At 47.0% G+C, this 14,317-nt stretch overlaps 1 protein-coding gene across 1 annotated transcript in view; it reads left to right on the top strand.

The window, feature by feature from the left end:
- PRMT8 (protein arginine methyltransferase 8) overlaps window positions 1-14,317 on the top strand; it is a 91,740-nt gene that overhangs the window by 13,753 nt on the left and 63,670 nt on the right. The window lies entirely within an intron of this gene.

The raw sequence follows: 14,317 nt of genomic DNA, 5'->3' as shown, positions 1-14,317 counted from the left end.
TCCTGTATGGAAAATGTTCTATGGATGCTAGTGTTTAAAGAAATGTCTATTGCTCCCTCCCTAATGCTGGTTGAGACTGTGTCAGTCACACAGGGTCTCCCTACAAGAGGAGGTCTCTGAGGTCATAGCCGTCATTCCCTAACCCAAAGCCAGGCTGTGGTTAAGCTGTCCCAGTTAGATGTTCATTGCTGAGGGAAAAAGCCAGAACTGCAGAGAGAAGGTATATAGTCAATGCAAACTGGGTAAGAGGAGATTTTCCAATAAACAAGGGTATAAGTTTAATACCCTCTTGAACAGGCACGACAGAAGTCTCAGAAAGGCCCAGGAGCCAGGGCTTCCCTGGAGCAGTGAGAACCCCCTGCACCCAGGCAGTGGCAAGGGGTGCAGGGACCACAGAGGCTCCCCTGAAACCCTCGTGTGATGCAGGGGAGTCTGGGGGTTTTTTGGATCAGCACCAGGCCTGACGCGTCATCATTGGCTGAGCTGAGTAGAAGGCAGAGTGGGCGATGTCCCCAGACAAGGGATCTGGACTGCCCTGAGGCTCTGGCTCCTAACCGCAGGCCCTCAGGGCCCCCAGGCTCCTGCTCTGGGCCAGCCACTCTGCAGAGTGGATGCGACTCCTGGCCCAGGCCTCCTTTATTCACGGTTGTCTTGGTTTGGCACTGCCATTCACTCTTCCGTTTTTAAGGTTGAAAATAAGATGCTCCATATTCCAGGATGTGAAGAAAACCAAACTGGCCACTTGGGCTGCCAGCACTGCAAGCCCCTAGGACTTTGTCCACGAGGCCAGATCTGGTGGCTGTTCTTGGAGGCTTCGCTGAAGCTCTGCCAAGCCTGTGCCCACCTCTCTTTCTTTGTCCAGCTCTGCTCGGCTTGTTAGGTCCATCCCCCTCTGGAGTGTACTCCACGTGATGTAGTCAAGATGGTCTGGCTCCATCCTGAGCCCCAAGGAGGAACCTCCTCAACTGCCTTTGATTATTCACTCCAGTTCCTCAGGCTCTCGGCTGATACCAGGTAGCAGAGACAGAGTGGAGAACCGAGAGGCAGAAGCCGTGATCCTGACTCTGTCACCATCTGCCCTCTGAGACTTTCAGTACCTACATAAAAAATGGATGAGGTGATCCTAATCAACCCCACTTTATAGGGGTGCCCCTTAAGTAAATGGAGACAAGGGGCATAAGGACACTGGAAAAGGGGAAAAGTATTATGCAAGTCGTCAACCGTGTAGTGATTCACTTGCTATCTCAAATGCTTCTTAATGCAACTTTATGCCTATTTCCCCTTATTGAGTTGTCAGTGGAGTCGGAGACGAGCTCATCGCCATCCTCCACATGGCTTCCCCTTCCAGACATGCCCACGTGTGCTAAATTCGTGCTGTTGGAAATGGGAGATGTTTTCCATCTAGGTGGCAAATGGCACAGAAAGTGGAGGTTGGGGAAAAAGCAAGAAGGTGCTGTCCATCTTGGTGGGAGCTGACCTCTTCTGCCGTCCTGACTGAACAAAGGATGTAAGGGTAGGCAGCTTGCAGGCAACTATCTATCTGGGGAAGACTGAACCTTCCTCCAGAAACCTCTGCCTTCACTTTTGCTCTGCACCTGCTGGCTCCGTCTTCTCCTTTCTCTCTCACGTATCCAGGCATGGGCTTCTATGCTTCTAAGAGCAATGCCTCTTTGTTTTTCAGGCAGGAGAGACTGTGGAGGGCTTGCCATTCAGGTGGCAGGGGCAGGCAGCCTCAGCTTCTTGGCTCTGGGCTCTGTGGGCCAGGATGTTGGAGAGAATCCAATCTCTGGCAGTTGCTCCCTTAATACCTGCTTGACCAGGCAACTGATGCATAACCTTACTCAGGTGTCATGGGTCTAACCTGTTCCAAATATGTACGGGGTAAAGGAAAAGAAAGGGAAGATTTGAGTTTCAAATCTGTTAAAGCCATAGTTCTTTGTCTTCCCCAGTGTGCAGTGCTGGACCATTATTTCTAAAGTGCTGGGACCTGGCTTATCTCCCAGGATACAGGCCTGAGCCAGCATGTTGTATTCTTTTGGGTACCATGGCTGGTGCCAGCAGCTGAGACCTACACTGGGGGCCTGGGGGAGCGGTAATTCTGTGGCCATCCCTGCAATTACCCTCCTCTGTCATGCTCTTGCCACCAGCCTTGGAGACCCCTTGTTACCCACTGCAATGGACTGTCACCTCACCTGACCAGTCAATGGCATTAGACACTGTTGGTTGTCGTGTTTTTCTTGATACCCTCTCCTCTTTCGGTTCCTAAGCCCCACTTTCTCCTGCCTCTCCCACATCTCTGACTGCTCTCTCTCAAGCTCTCGTATGGATCCTTCTTCCTTCCACCTTTTAGTGACGCTGTCTGCTGCTCACTGTCCCTAGATGATCTCATCCTCTTCCATGTCTTGTGACATCCAGTCCTGCACTTCTGCCTGGATTTCTCTCCCTCGGTGTTCTGCAGGCACTTCAAATTCAACATGACCCACAAAAGCTCCCTATCTTTCCTCTGAACTTGCTCATCTGCTCCTCCCCTTGTATGCTGTCTCCATGAAGGGCACTGCCATTCTCTCCCTCTCTCCAGCCAGAAATCAGGAATCATACTAGAGGCTTCCCTCACTCTCACCTCCCCTGCCCCACTCTCAGGTAATTCATAACAAAATCCTGCTAATTCTACTTTCTTAAATCATTTACTTCTATCTCCTTCTCCTCCTCCCCACTGCCTTGGATCAGACCCTCATTACCTCTTGTCTGGGCCACTGCAAGTGGCTGCCCAGCTTCTGCCTTTGCTCCTTGCCAGTGCATTCTCCACTGCAGCACGACGCCTGGACGCCAGAAGGGCTCTGTAGGTGCCGGCTGAATGGATGCATGCATGAATGAATAAGTGAATGAATGAGTTATGGGTAGAGATTACTTGTTTAGAAGAACAATGCAGGGTGGTTGTTCTGCAGCTGTTTAGCTTTGTGACTTAACACCAGGGATCACCATTTGCCATCTCATTTGGCCTTAGTGGAGGTGCTAGGGTATTAAATAATTTTAGGAAGAAGTTCATGGGATTCAGGAGACCTGGGTGATAGTTCAGGCTCTGCAACTTACTTACTATGGGACAGGTCTTTTCTGAGGCTGTCTTTGATCCTGAGAGCACTGCAAAACCAAGAATCAAGGAGTTTGAGGTTCTCAGTTGCTCTACGTTTACCACGCAGGATTATCTTTGGGGAGGAAGAAGAACAAAGATGATGCTAGAGAGTGAACCTGGAGAAATGGCTGAATCCACAAGGAGGTGTCCGGGTCGTTCCTTACATGAAATATTTTTCAATCCCCCCAGCATCACCCAGTAGTCTCAGAAAGTTCTAATGTGGGCTTCCATGCTCTCTTTCTTCCTCTTTGCCTTGTGAAAAAATGGGGGTTGGCCTTGGGGATTCTAGAAGCCTCTTTGCAGAGCTCTGACTCCTAACCCAAATACAGTACGTGCCTGTAGAATAGATAACTCCTATTTAAGTTTCCCTTATATTTTTGCTTGAGCTGGGATTTTATATTTAAGTTGAGTAACTGGCTGGGTGACCCCCAGTAAGTCCCTCAGACTCTTCAGACCTGGTTAATAACATCTTACCCGAAGCCAGGGGACAGGACCACGTGACTCATTGAGGTCCCTTTCAGGTTTCCAGCTATTAATTCTAGTCTTCCCATTGCAGTGTTTAGTGCATATAATTGTACTCTGTGATAGTGTACATACTATCTTCTCTTTCCATGGCAAACTTCCTGTCACATCTTCTATACTTCATTGTACCTGGATCTTTTTGGAAAGCTGACTAGTTGCCTCTTCCATGTTGTTTCCCCATCACTGTCAGGGAAGCGCACAGCATCAGTCTAGTGTTTAGTGCATATAATTGTACTCTGTGATAGTGTACATACTATCTTCTCTTTCCATGGCAAACTTCCTGTCACATCTTCTATACTTCATTGTACCTGGATCTTTTTGGAAAGCTGACTAGTTGCCTCTTCCATGTTGTTTCCCCATCACTGTCAGGGAAGCGCACAGCATCAGTCTCTTTCAAGGGTTTTGGTGATGAGAGCCAGTACATGAATAAAGAGAGCATCAAAAGTTACCAGTCCTGGAAAAATGTTTAATAGCAACGATTTTAATTCAGTCCATTGCCTCAGCAGATCCATTCCCTACAGTGTATTATTTTGCAGGACTTCATCCTGTCCAATTTTAGATAATGAATAATCACAATTACATCAGGTATTGCTCTAGTGGTTTCCTCCATGGAGCCTAGGGTGACTTAGCACATCTTGGAATCCTTTCCCAGGCCCCAAATCCTGGAGCATGAGGAGGAGCCAGGTAGAGGACGGGGGCAGGAGTGGTCGTGACCTATGGAGAGGGAGGCTCTGAGGAGAGGTGCTTTGTCAAGGTCAGAGAGTTGGCTACAGGGCCAAAGCTGGGCTCTAAGCCCTGACTGTCCTGTGTGTCAGGTTGCTGTGTTTACTTTCCAGTCTCTGCTGAATTCATCCTGTCTTTTCTGCTCCCTGCAAAGTGGTCTCTTGTCCCCCACAGAAAGGCAAAGAGTCCAGTTTCCTCCAAGGTTGACGCCTCGTTGGTTCAATGCTAGAGCCCTGGCTGGGTCTGGAACGAGGACACAGGATGTGGTTTGGAGAGGAGTTGCTCACTTCGACCCTTGGAGCCTTCCAGAATCCATCAGCTCTCTTACTGGAGATCCCCAGTGTAAGCTGGATTAGGGGTCACCCTGCTTCTTGAGGCAGGGATGCAGACCCAGTGATGTCTGGAAGCCCTTTTCCAAGTGTGCTGGTATCTTACATTTGCCCATCCAATTTCCTCTGCATCCTTCTCCACCCTGTGCTGTGCCCTGGAAAGCTGAACGATATGGACTTGAGCAACAGGCTCCCTTTGCCGGCTCCTCCGGGCCTCTGGCTGGTTGAGTCCCATCGGCGGGAAGCCTCGACAGGAGCACCAGCAAGAGGTCAGATAAAGGAGGGGAGTGAGGCCAGAATGGTTATTCCTCCAGCCTCTTCCCTGCAGGGACACTGTCAACTCGTTCTTTGAACTGAAGCTTCCTCGTAACCCCGTCTACACAGCCCTCACCATCTCTGGGTTCCAGTAACTTGTCTCATCTTGCCCCCTTACACCTAGAGGTCATTGTGGAGCTCCTCTGCCACCAGTCGTGGGTTAGTGCAGCTGGAGCTTCCACTAAGCTACCTTTACAAGCAGAAATGATCAATGGCATTCATAGAGCTCTTAACGATGCTCTAAGCACCTTTCAAAGCTCTTTACATGGGTTATCTAATTGAATTCTTAAATAATCCTCTGCGTAGATACCAATAATATCCCCAATTTACAAATGAGACAACTGAGACACAGAAAAGTTAGGTAAATTTCCCAGGGTCACATAGCTAGTAAGTGGTGGAGCCTGGTTCCAAATATGAGCAGTCATATTCCAGAACCCAAACTCCCAGTGTGGCCCCTGGAACAGCCACATCAGCATCACCTGGGAACTTGTTAAATGCAAATTATCAGCCCCACCCCAGACCTACTGAATCAGAGACTCTGGGGTGGGCCCTGCAATCCGCTCTCCATGTGATTCTGATGCCCACTCAAGTTTGAGAACCACTGCTTACACCGAACCTCAACACATCCCACAATTAGCTAAGTGCCCGTCACGGTGCTTGAGTGCAGTTCACTCTCTCTGTCCCCACTGAGCCTTGCGTGCTGAACGAGCATGGCTGACTCCATTCTCCAGTCTGCCCTGGGAAATAGGCTGCCTTGAGCACCCGTGAATTGCCCTTGGCTTTGGCAGTTTCTATTTTCTGTTTCTTGGTGATTGTGGTCGGCCAGAAGCCCAGGTTCTCGTCACGGCTGGTTTCTCAGGGCTGTGTGCCTATTTGCCTGGCTTGTCTTTCACTGGTCTTTTCCTTTGTCTGGGCCTCAGCTTCCCAGTTGTGAACATAATGGTGATAAATAATGGGACGGTGTGGGCCAACCCGCCCACAGATATGTTTCATTTGGCCTCATAGAGACCAATACTTAAAAATCAAGACACTTTTGATCAGAAGAGGACAGCGTGGGATGTTGGGCACCTCTTACAGGAGGTGCCCATCCTCCAGCTGCCATCGTCTCCCTGCTTACCCATGGTGGGTGTCATCACCTCCACCCACTCCACTAGTTCATGTCACCTCCTTGGTCCCCTTAGGCACGCCTGCTTGATCCATAGTATTGAATCCAGTCCCTTCTCTTTCTGCAGATGGGAATCCAAGGCCAGAGAGGATAAAGGTTGACTCAAGGACACACAGTAGGGTAGGACGAAAGCTGGGACCAGAAAAAGGAGCTCCTGCATCCAAGCCTGGGCCTGTTCTCATCACGTGCTCCCTTCTCTGAGGCTGAAGATGTCTGTGTACTCCTGAGCCTTCACAAACTGCCCAGTTAGAGACTTTCCTCTTCAAGATCTTGTCACAAGCCTAGTAAAGGAAGGCCCTCGCCAGTTTGTTGGAGACGGGTTCCAGGGTGGAGTGATTCATGAGAGGGACGAATATTTGTGTCCAATTGTGAAAATGGCGAGGTACTTAAGAGAGAGTTCAGAACACTACACCATGGGGTCTAAAAGGGATGACTTTGACTAGAAAATGGTGGGGCAGGGCTGTCATTATTGGTCACCTGCACCTTAGGATCTTGACCTCGGAACAGCTCTGCCTCTCCTGAATCTGTGGTAAAATACGGCAGGCAGCTTTCTGTATGCTAGACTCCATGTTCTTTCACTTTCTAATTCTATGAGCTTGAAACAGTTACTGATTTTCTCTGGGCCTCATAGTGAAAATGCACTTCGTGTAGGGCCTGGTCAACACATAGTGGCTGTTGTGTCATTTGTGGTGGTGAGTATTGATTAGGATTGCGACACGCTCGCCTGTTTTGCATGAATTCAGAAAAGCAGATCTGGTGCGCACGTCAAAGTTAGGCCAAAAGGGAGCTGAGACAACCTGTGGGCCCGGTCATCTGGGAAGATGCTAGGGGAATGGAAGGGAAAACTGACCTCTAAGGAGACATTCTGAGTGCTCAGCCATCCTGCATAGAGTCAACTCTGGCAGCACAGAAGCCTGAGTTCTGTCATTTGCTGACATCAGGGATCTGGGAGGAAGCCACTCAAACTCTTTGAGTCTCAGTCTCCTCTGTAGGACTGTTTGTCCATCCAGCCATCTATCCATTCAATCAGTCATTCCTTCGACAAGCATTTACTGAGAGTGCACTATGTGCCAGCCTCATGCCATGCATCCTACTAAGCCCTGGGGGTACAAACAAGAGTGAGAAACAGTCCTCGCTTTTGAGGAGCTTATGCTTTGGAAGGAGAGTCAGATAGGAGACCTGCAGCTGCAGGGGTATTGTGAAGACGATAGGAGAGGTGCCAAGGGAGCACCTACAGGAGGGAGCTGTGGGAACAAAAGACAAGACTTATAATTTAAAATGAGGCTTCACCATTTACTAAGAACTGCAGTGCAGGAAGAAGAGGGGCAGAAGCCTGCCGCTGAAGGCTGCATGCTTCAGTTCCCTCCATTCCTGACACTTCTGAGCACAGCAAAACCACCAGCTTTCTTTTATACAGAGATGAAATCTAAACTCTCCTGGGAGGTTGCCTTGTGGTTGCACAGGATAGGGAATTTCATGACACTCAGGTGGGGAAGGGACTGTGACACTCATGGAAGGGGAAATCCCATGATACCTGGTAGGAGCTCTTGGGACCCTCTCATTACCAACCTCACAAGGCTGTCCTTAGAAAGGAGCCTGGCAAAGCACTGAGGACTTGTCATTCTGTTCAGACTTATCTTAAACTGGCAGATGACCTGTTCTGTGGCTGATTTCTTCAGGAGTACATTTAACCTGGTGGGGAAGGCGATCAAAGTAGATGGCCTCTAGGGAATAACACCTGAGCCTCCTGGGACACTAGTTCAGGTGTGGGTTTGGGCAGGTAGCTGGCAGTAGACAGGGAGGAGCTGGCGATTCCAGGCAGAAGAACAGCAGTACCAAGGCCAGGAGGCACGGGCACAGTGCATTAAGGGGACACAGAGGGGCAGCAGGACTGCAGCAGCATTGCAGGAGGGAACCTGAGGAGCAGGCAGGGGTTGGACCACGGCGGGGAGTGGAGGGCTAATAAGTCTTGCTAACGAATTTGAACTTTATCTGTAAGGACTCCGATAGCTCCAGCTTACACTTGGGCCTCAGGGACAAAGCTTACCCAGCTTTCCTGGGCTCTGGAGTGCTCAGTGTCCTCCTGAGAGACAGCCGCGCAGAGTGGATCATTCACGCAGGGGAGCATCTTGGAGCCAGCACAGAGTGGAGCCAGAGTCAAGCATGGACAGCTGGGGAACCATCCTTCTTCACCGTGTGCCCTCGGGACTCTCTGGGGTGGAGCTGCCTGGTGTGGGACTGAGAGTGGGCCTCCAGGCGGGACTGCCAGCTGCTCTGTCACTGTGCTTTTCAGCCCTTTTCTTTGCATAGTCCCCCAGGCACCTTGTTAAGGGAATCATTAATTCATTCATTTGCTCATTTATTCATGTCTTCAACAAACATTTACTGAACACCCACTCAGTGTCAGGCACAGTTCTATAATCTGGGATTGCAGTAGAGCCTGATGCTGTCTGCATTTACAGGGCAGACAGACATAAACAAATATATCACCCAGTGTCAGGCACTGATACGAGTTCTGAAGAAAAATAAAGCGGGTGAGGGAACAGAATGTGGTGGAGGTGGGGGTGTTTGCGGACAGGGTGGTCTGGAGAGGCTGCTCTGCAAAGGTGACGTCTGAATGAAGGCCTGAACGAGGTGAAAGAGCCAGTCATCCAAATACCTGGGGAACACGGGTGCCAAGTCCATAGGTGGGAACAAGTATTTGGGGGTATGAGGAGCAGAATGAAGGCCAGGGTGACAGAGACCGAATAGCAGGAGAGGTTGGAGAGGCTGTAGGGCCTTATAGGTATGTGAAGGATGCAGGAGTTTGGGAGAAAAGTTTAGAACCGCAGAACACCGAGGGGATGGCAGTTGGACTCCTGCCTCCCTACTTCTCTCTTGAACACATGGCCTTCCTTTGCTTCTAGATGAGACCTTTCCCAGGCTCCAGGACCCATAGGCATTCCCTGGGAAAATGGCCTCTTGGACCAATCTTCTCCCTCTCTCCCATCATTATTATAATGTACTTTCTTCCTCCTTTCAGGAGAGAAGGGACCTGATGAGTGACTTCACACTAAGGTGTTAATTTGACAAGTAAATGCTTAGTGTGTTTTATTTACCGCCCCCACCCCAAGTCTTTGATTCAGGAATATTGGAGGTGATAGGAAAGATAGAATGGGAAATGATGCATCTAGATTTCATAGGCTTTAAGTCCAAGGATTGCTTATTTTGGCGGTTTTCAAACCACCAAACTAATCAGATTTGTCTATCTCTCCTTGTGATTCCATCCATATTTTTCCTCCAATTTTTTTCATTGTAGTCAAATATACATAACATAAAATTTGCTATCTTAACCATTTTTAAGTATCCAGCTCAATGATATTAAGTACATTCACAACCACTGTTGTGCAACTATCACTATCATCCATCTCCAGAACTCTTTTCATCTTGCAAAACTGAAATTCTATACCCATTACACAATAACTCCCCATTCTCCCCTCCCCCCAGCCCCTGCCAACCACCATTCTACTTTCTGTCTCTATGGATATGACTGCTCTAAGTATTTGATATAGGTAGAATCATACTGTATTTGTCTTCTTGTGACTGACTTAATCTCACTTAACATAATGTCCTCATAGTTTACCCATGTTGTAGCATGTGTCAGAATTTCCCTTCTTTTTAATGATTTTTTAAAAATTTTTATCTCCTTTGCCAGCTTATATCTATAACTTTTTGTGTTTTTATAAAGTGGCTGCTTTAGAGTTTGTAGTATATGTATTGTACTTATCATAGTCTACCTTGAAGTAATATTACAGCACTCGCATATAGTACAAGAATCTTACAACAGTGTACTTCCAATCCTCCCCTTCTGGCCTTTGTGCTATTACTATCATACATTTTAATCCTACATGTGTCATAAATCCCATAAGACATTATCATTATTTTTTACTTAAATAGTCAATGACCATTTAAAGAAATTTAAATAATAAGAAAAGAGTCTTTCAGGGGCCGGCCCGGTGGCGCAAGCGGTTGGGTGCATGTGCTCCGCTGCGGCGGCCCGGGGTTCGCTGGTTCGGATCCCGGGCGCGCACCGGCACACTGCTTTGGCAGGCCATGCTGTGGCGGCGTCCCATATAAAGTGGAGGAGGATGGGCACGGATGTTAGCCCAGGGCCGTCTTCCTCGGCAAAAAAAGAGGAGGATTGGCAGATGTTAGCACAGGGCTGATCTCCTTGCAAAAAAAAAAAAAAAAAAAAGGAAAGAGTCTTTCACACTTACTTACCTGTGTAGTTACCATTTCCAGAGCACTTCATTCTTGGCGTGGATCCAGATTTCCATCTGGTATCATTTTCCTTCTGCCTGAAGGAGGTCCTTTAACATTTCTAACAGTGTGGGCCTATGGATAATGAAATCTTTCAGCTTTTGTGTGTCTCAAAAAATCTTTACTTTGGCTTTATTTTTGAAAGATAGCTTCACTGGGTATAGAATTCTAAGTTGACAGTTTTTCTTTTTTCCTTTTGGTACTTTAAAGGTGTTGCTGCCCTGTCTTCTGGCCTGTGCTGTTTCTTATAAGAAGTTAGCTGTCATTCTTATATTATTTCTTCTCTAGGTAGCATGTCTTCATCCCCACTTTTGATGCTTTTAAGATTCTCTATTTATCAGTGATTTTAAGTAATTTGATTATGAGATAACTTGATGTAGTTTTTTTCTCTCTTGTTTCTTTTCCTCAGGGTTTGTTGAGCTTTTTGGATCCAAAAGTTTATGATTTTTATCAATTTGGAAAATTTTAGCCATCATTCCAATATTTATTTAAATACTTTTCTGTTTCCCCTTCCTTTGAGTACCACAATTACATGTGTATAAGCCACTTGAAGTTGTCCCCCAGCTCACTGATGCTCTGTTTAACCTTTTTTCAGTCTTTTTCTCCTTGTGTTTTATTTTGGATAGTTTTTATTGCCCTGTGTCAAGTTCACTAATCTTTTCTTCTATAATGTCTAATCTGCTGTTAACCTAATCCAGTGTATTTTTCATCACACAGAGTTTTTATCTCTAGAAGTTCAGTTTGAGTCATTTTTATATCTTCCATGTCTCTAGTTAACACACTTAATCTTTCCTCTAGTTTCTCGGACATATGAAAGACAGTTACAATAACAATTTTAATGACCTTGTCTACCAATTCTATCATCTGTGTTCTTTCTGGGTGGATTTGGAGAGATTGGTTTTTTCCCTCATTATAAGTAGTATTTTCCCACTTCTTTGGCAAGCAGTGATCATCTTTGACTGAATGCCAGACATTGTGTAATCCAGACCTTGCTGGATATTTTTGGATATTTTGTATTTCTAAGCTTCTTTTTCTGGGATGCAGTTGAATTACTTGAACAGTTTAACCCTTTCAAGTTTTGCTTTTAAGCTTTGTTTAATGGGATCAGAGCAGTCTTTAGTCAAAGGCTAATTTTCCACTACTGAGTGAAAAATAACCTTTTCTGAATATTTATGAATTATGAGGTTTTCCACTCTGGTTTGAGGCAACAAGAACCATTCCCGGCCCTGTGCAAGTACCACGGATTAGTCTCTCTGTCTTTTCAGTAGTTCTTCGCTTGGCCTCAGGTTGTTTCTTCACATGCATGGTTTGGTCAGTCTCAGCTGAAGACTTGAGGGGGACTCTCTCCAGATCTCCAAAGCCCCCTCTCTGTATAGTCTTCTTCCCTCCAGTAATCTGCCTTGCAAACTCTAGCTGCCTATCTGTCCCCGGAGTCCCACCTCCATCTCTTCCACCAAGAGAGATTCCTAGCTCTACTGGGCTCCTGCTCCCTATACCGTAGCCTAGATCCTCACACTCGGCAGTGAGCTAGGCCATCATAGGGTTCACCTTGTTTGTTTGCCATCTCTCAGAGATACGGTTTTTCAGTGTTCAATGTCTTGAAAACTGTTATTTCCTGTATTTTTAACTGATTGTGGGAATTGCCTGAGAGTGCTTTAAAAAAAAAATCCAGATTCCTGGAATCTGTCACTAGACATTTGAGGCCACCTTTGGAGTAGACCTGGATATTACCAGATGGCTGACATTGTTCCCTTTCTAGCTGGAATGCCAGTGTTTTCAGCGCTTACTTGCATCAGAATCTTTGATTAAAGGAGTCAGTTACATATGCTAAGAATCTGGGTGGAAATATATTTATCTGGAGTAAATGGGCTTGCTAGAACTAGATGGAAAGTGCCGAGAGGAGTCCATGGAAACCATATGAGAGTCTAGATTAAGTTGGTGTGGCTATGGTCTTGGCCAACAACTTGTGATTTTCTTTCTGACTTATAGCATGACTTTGTAGCTTGTTTTTCTTCAGTCATCAGCTTAATGACCAGATAATGGGGCCTTAGACTCTGAGGGGTCAGTTCCTGGGTCCTGACCAGCTATGCTGTATGGGCTGAATCAGTCAGGCAGCTTCTCTGAGCCACAGCATCATTACCTGCAATCCTAGCCTTGCCCTACTTGGGTGTAAAGAGATTGTTGGAAAAATGTCTAACAAATACACTTGAATCTGTACTTGAAGGTACTTGTAGTTTATATGGATGGAATTGTGGGTGCTTAGTAAATTGATTCTACATTTGCAAGAGATTTTCTTCTCCTAGAAATCCCAGGAGATAAGACACTTCTCGGTAAAGACATTTGGAGTATCATTGAGCTCTCCAAAGAGTGTTGAGTATTATTAGGATTATGATGATTCTTCCTCTCAGTTTTATCTTTCTTCCTGCCATCTCTCCACCCTTTCGAGGGGAATGAAATGCCTCTGATTGCATGGTGGGAAGGAGCCTCTTCACTCCACGTTCATAATATATTTACGAAGGGCAGTGTTGGCCCAGCTGAAGTGTACGGATAGTGTGATAAACACATCTTTATTGAGCCCTGACTCTGTGCCAAGTATTAAGGGGAAATTAATACAGATACATAAGATCTGGTTACTGGTCTGAAGGAATTTACTTCTTGGTTGTAGAAACAACACCTACAATCGTGAGACAATTTGCATGAGACCATTTGCGAACAAAACAAGACAGAAAATAACCAGTAGCTTTAGACAAGCAGATACCATGAGAGTTCAGAATAGGAGCTGGAGAGACCAGGTGTCATGGGCTGGAGAAATTGACTGACTTTCCATGATGGCCATATTCCTGAAGATAGCAATTGTATAGTACTCAGAAAGCTCCAAGGAAAGGAGGCAGAACAGAGCCTAGAGAGTGGACAATGTGGACGGTGAGGAACAGGGTCAGGCAGGCGGCAGAACAGAGTGCTAAGGGCTGCCAAAGCCTCTGTGTCCAGTGCCAGAGAAAGGCCCAGAGAGTATCCACAAATAGCATCAGGGCGTAGAGTCAGATTGCCAGAGGTGGAAATCTTGTCCTCCTGTACCACACTTTGGAATTTCCTCTGGATATTTACATACTGAGTATCTTCCAGTCTTCACAACACAGGCCTGTGACAGAGGCAGAACACATAATTGTTATCATTTGACGGAAAGGGAAACCGAGAGTGGGAAAGGTTAAATGGCTTTTGCATAGTGACCTGAACAGGGGAAGAGAAAACCGAGACCAGAACCCACAAGTTCTGTATGACCTCTACCCCTACTGACAGCCCCAGCCCGGGGGAGGGTCAAGAGCCCAGCTCAGGTCCCACAGGGATGATTTGACCCAAATCTTGGGCTAAAGCTTGGTCCAACTCCGGGCCAGGTGCAGGTGGGAGGAGATTGGCTGTGTCTTTCCTCACATCTGCCCTTAAAGGCAAGCGGAGAGGGAAGCCAAGTGCTCAGTGACCTTCTTCAAGTCAGAGGAGAGAGAGAGGCTCCTGTGGCCTTGGGGAGGGAAGAGAGAGGGAGAGGAGATGAAGTCTGCTTTTTAAGCCCATTAGGGAGGAAGAGCCAGGAGCCAAGCATCCAATTAACCTGACATCTCTTACAGCCAAAATATCTGAGGATATAGGAAGAGAATTTAACAGGTGGAGGCTTGGGAGAAAAGTGGCTAATAGCTGGAAAACAGCCCCAGTTTATTTAAAAAATAGGTCAGGACCAACAAATCCCCCAGATTCCTTCCCAGCAGATCCTGATCCAGGAGACAGGGGGAGTGCCGTGTGGGTGCAGTGCCAAAGAGACAGCCAGGGGCTACGGGAAGCACC

Source organism: Ceratotherium simum, chromosome 17 (genome assembly GCF_057802395.1).
Source record: "Ceratotherium simum simum isolate JZ-2026a chromosome 17, ASM5780239v1, whole genome shotgun sequence".
NCBI lineage: Eukaryota > Metazoa > Chordata > Mammalia > Perissodactyla > Rhinocerotidae > Ceratotherium > Ceratotherium simum.
The sequence above is the reverse complement of the archived record's forward strand: the minus strand, read 5'-3'. Positions and strand labels throughout refer to the sequence as shown.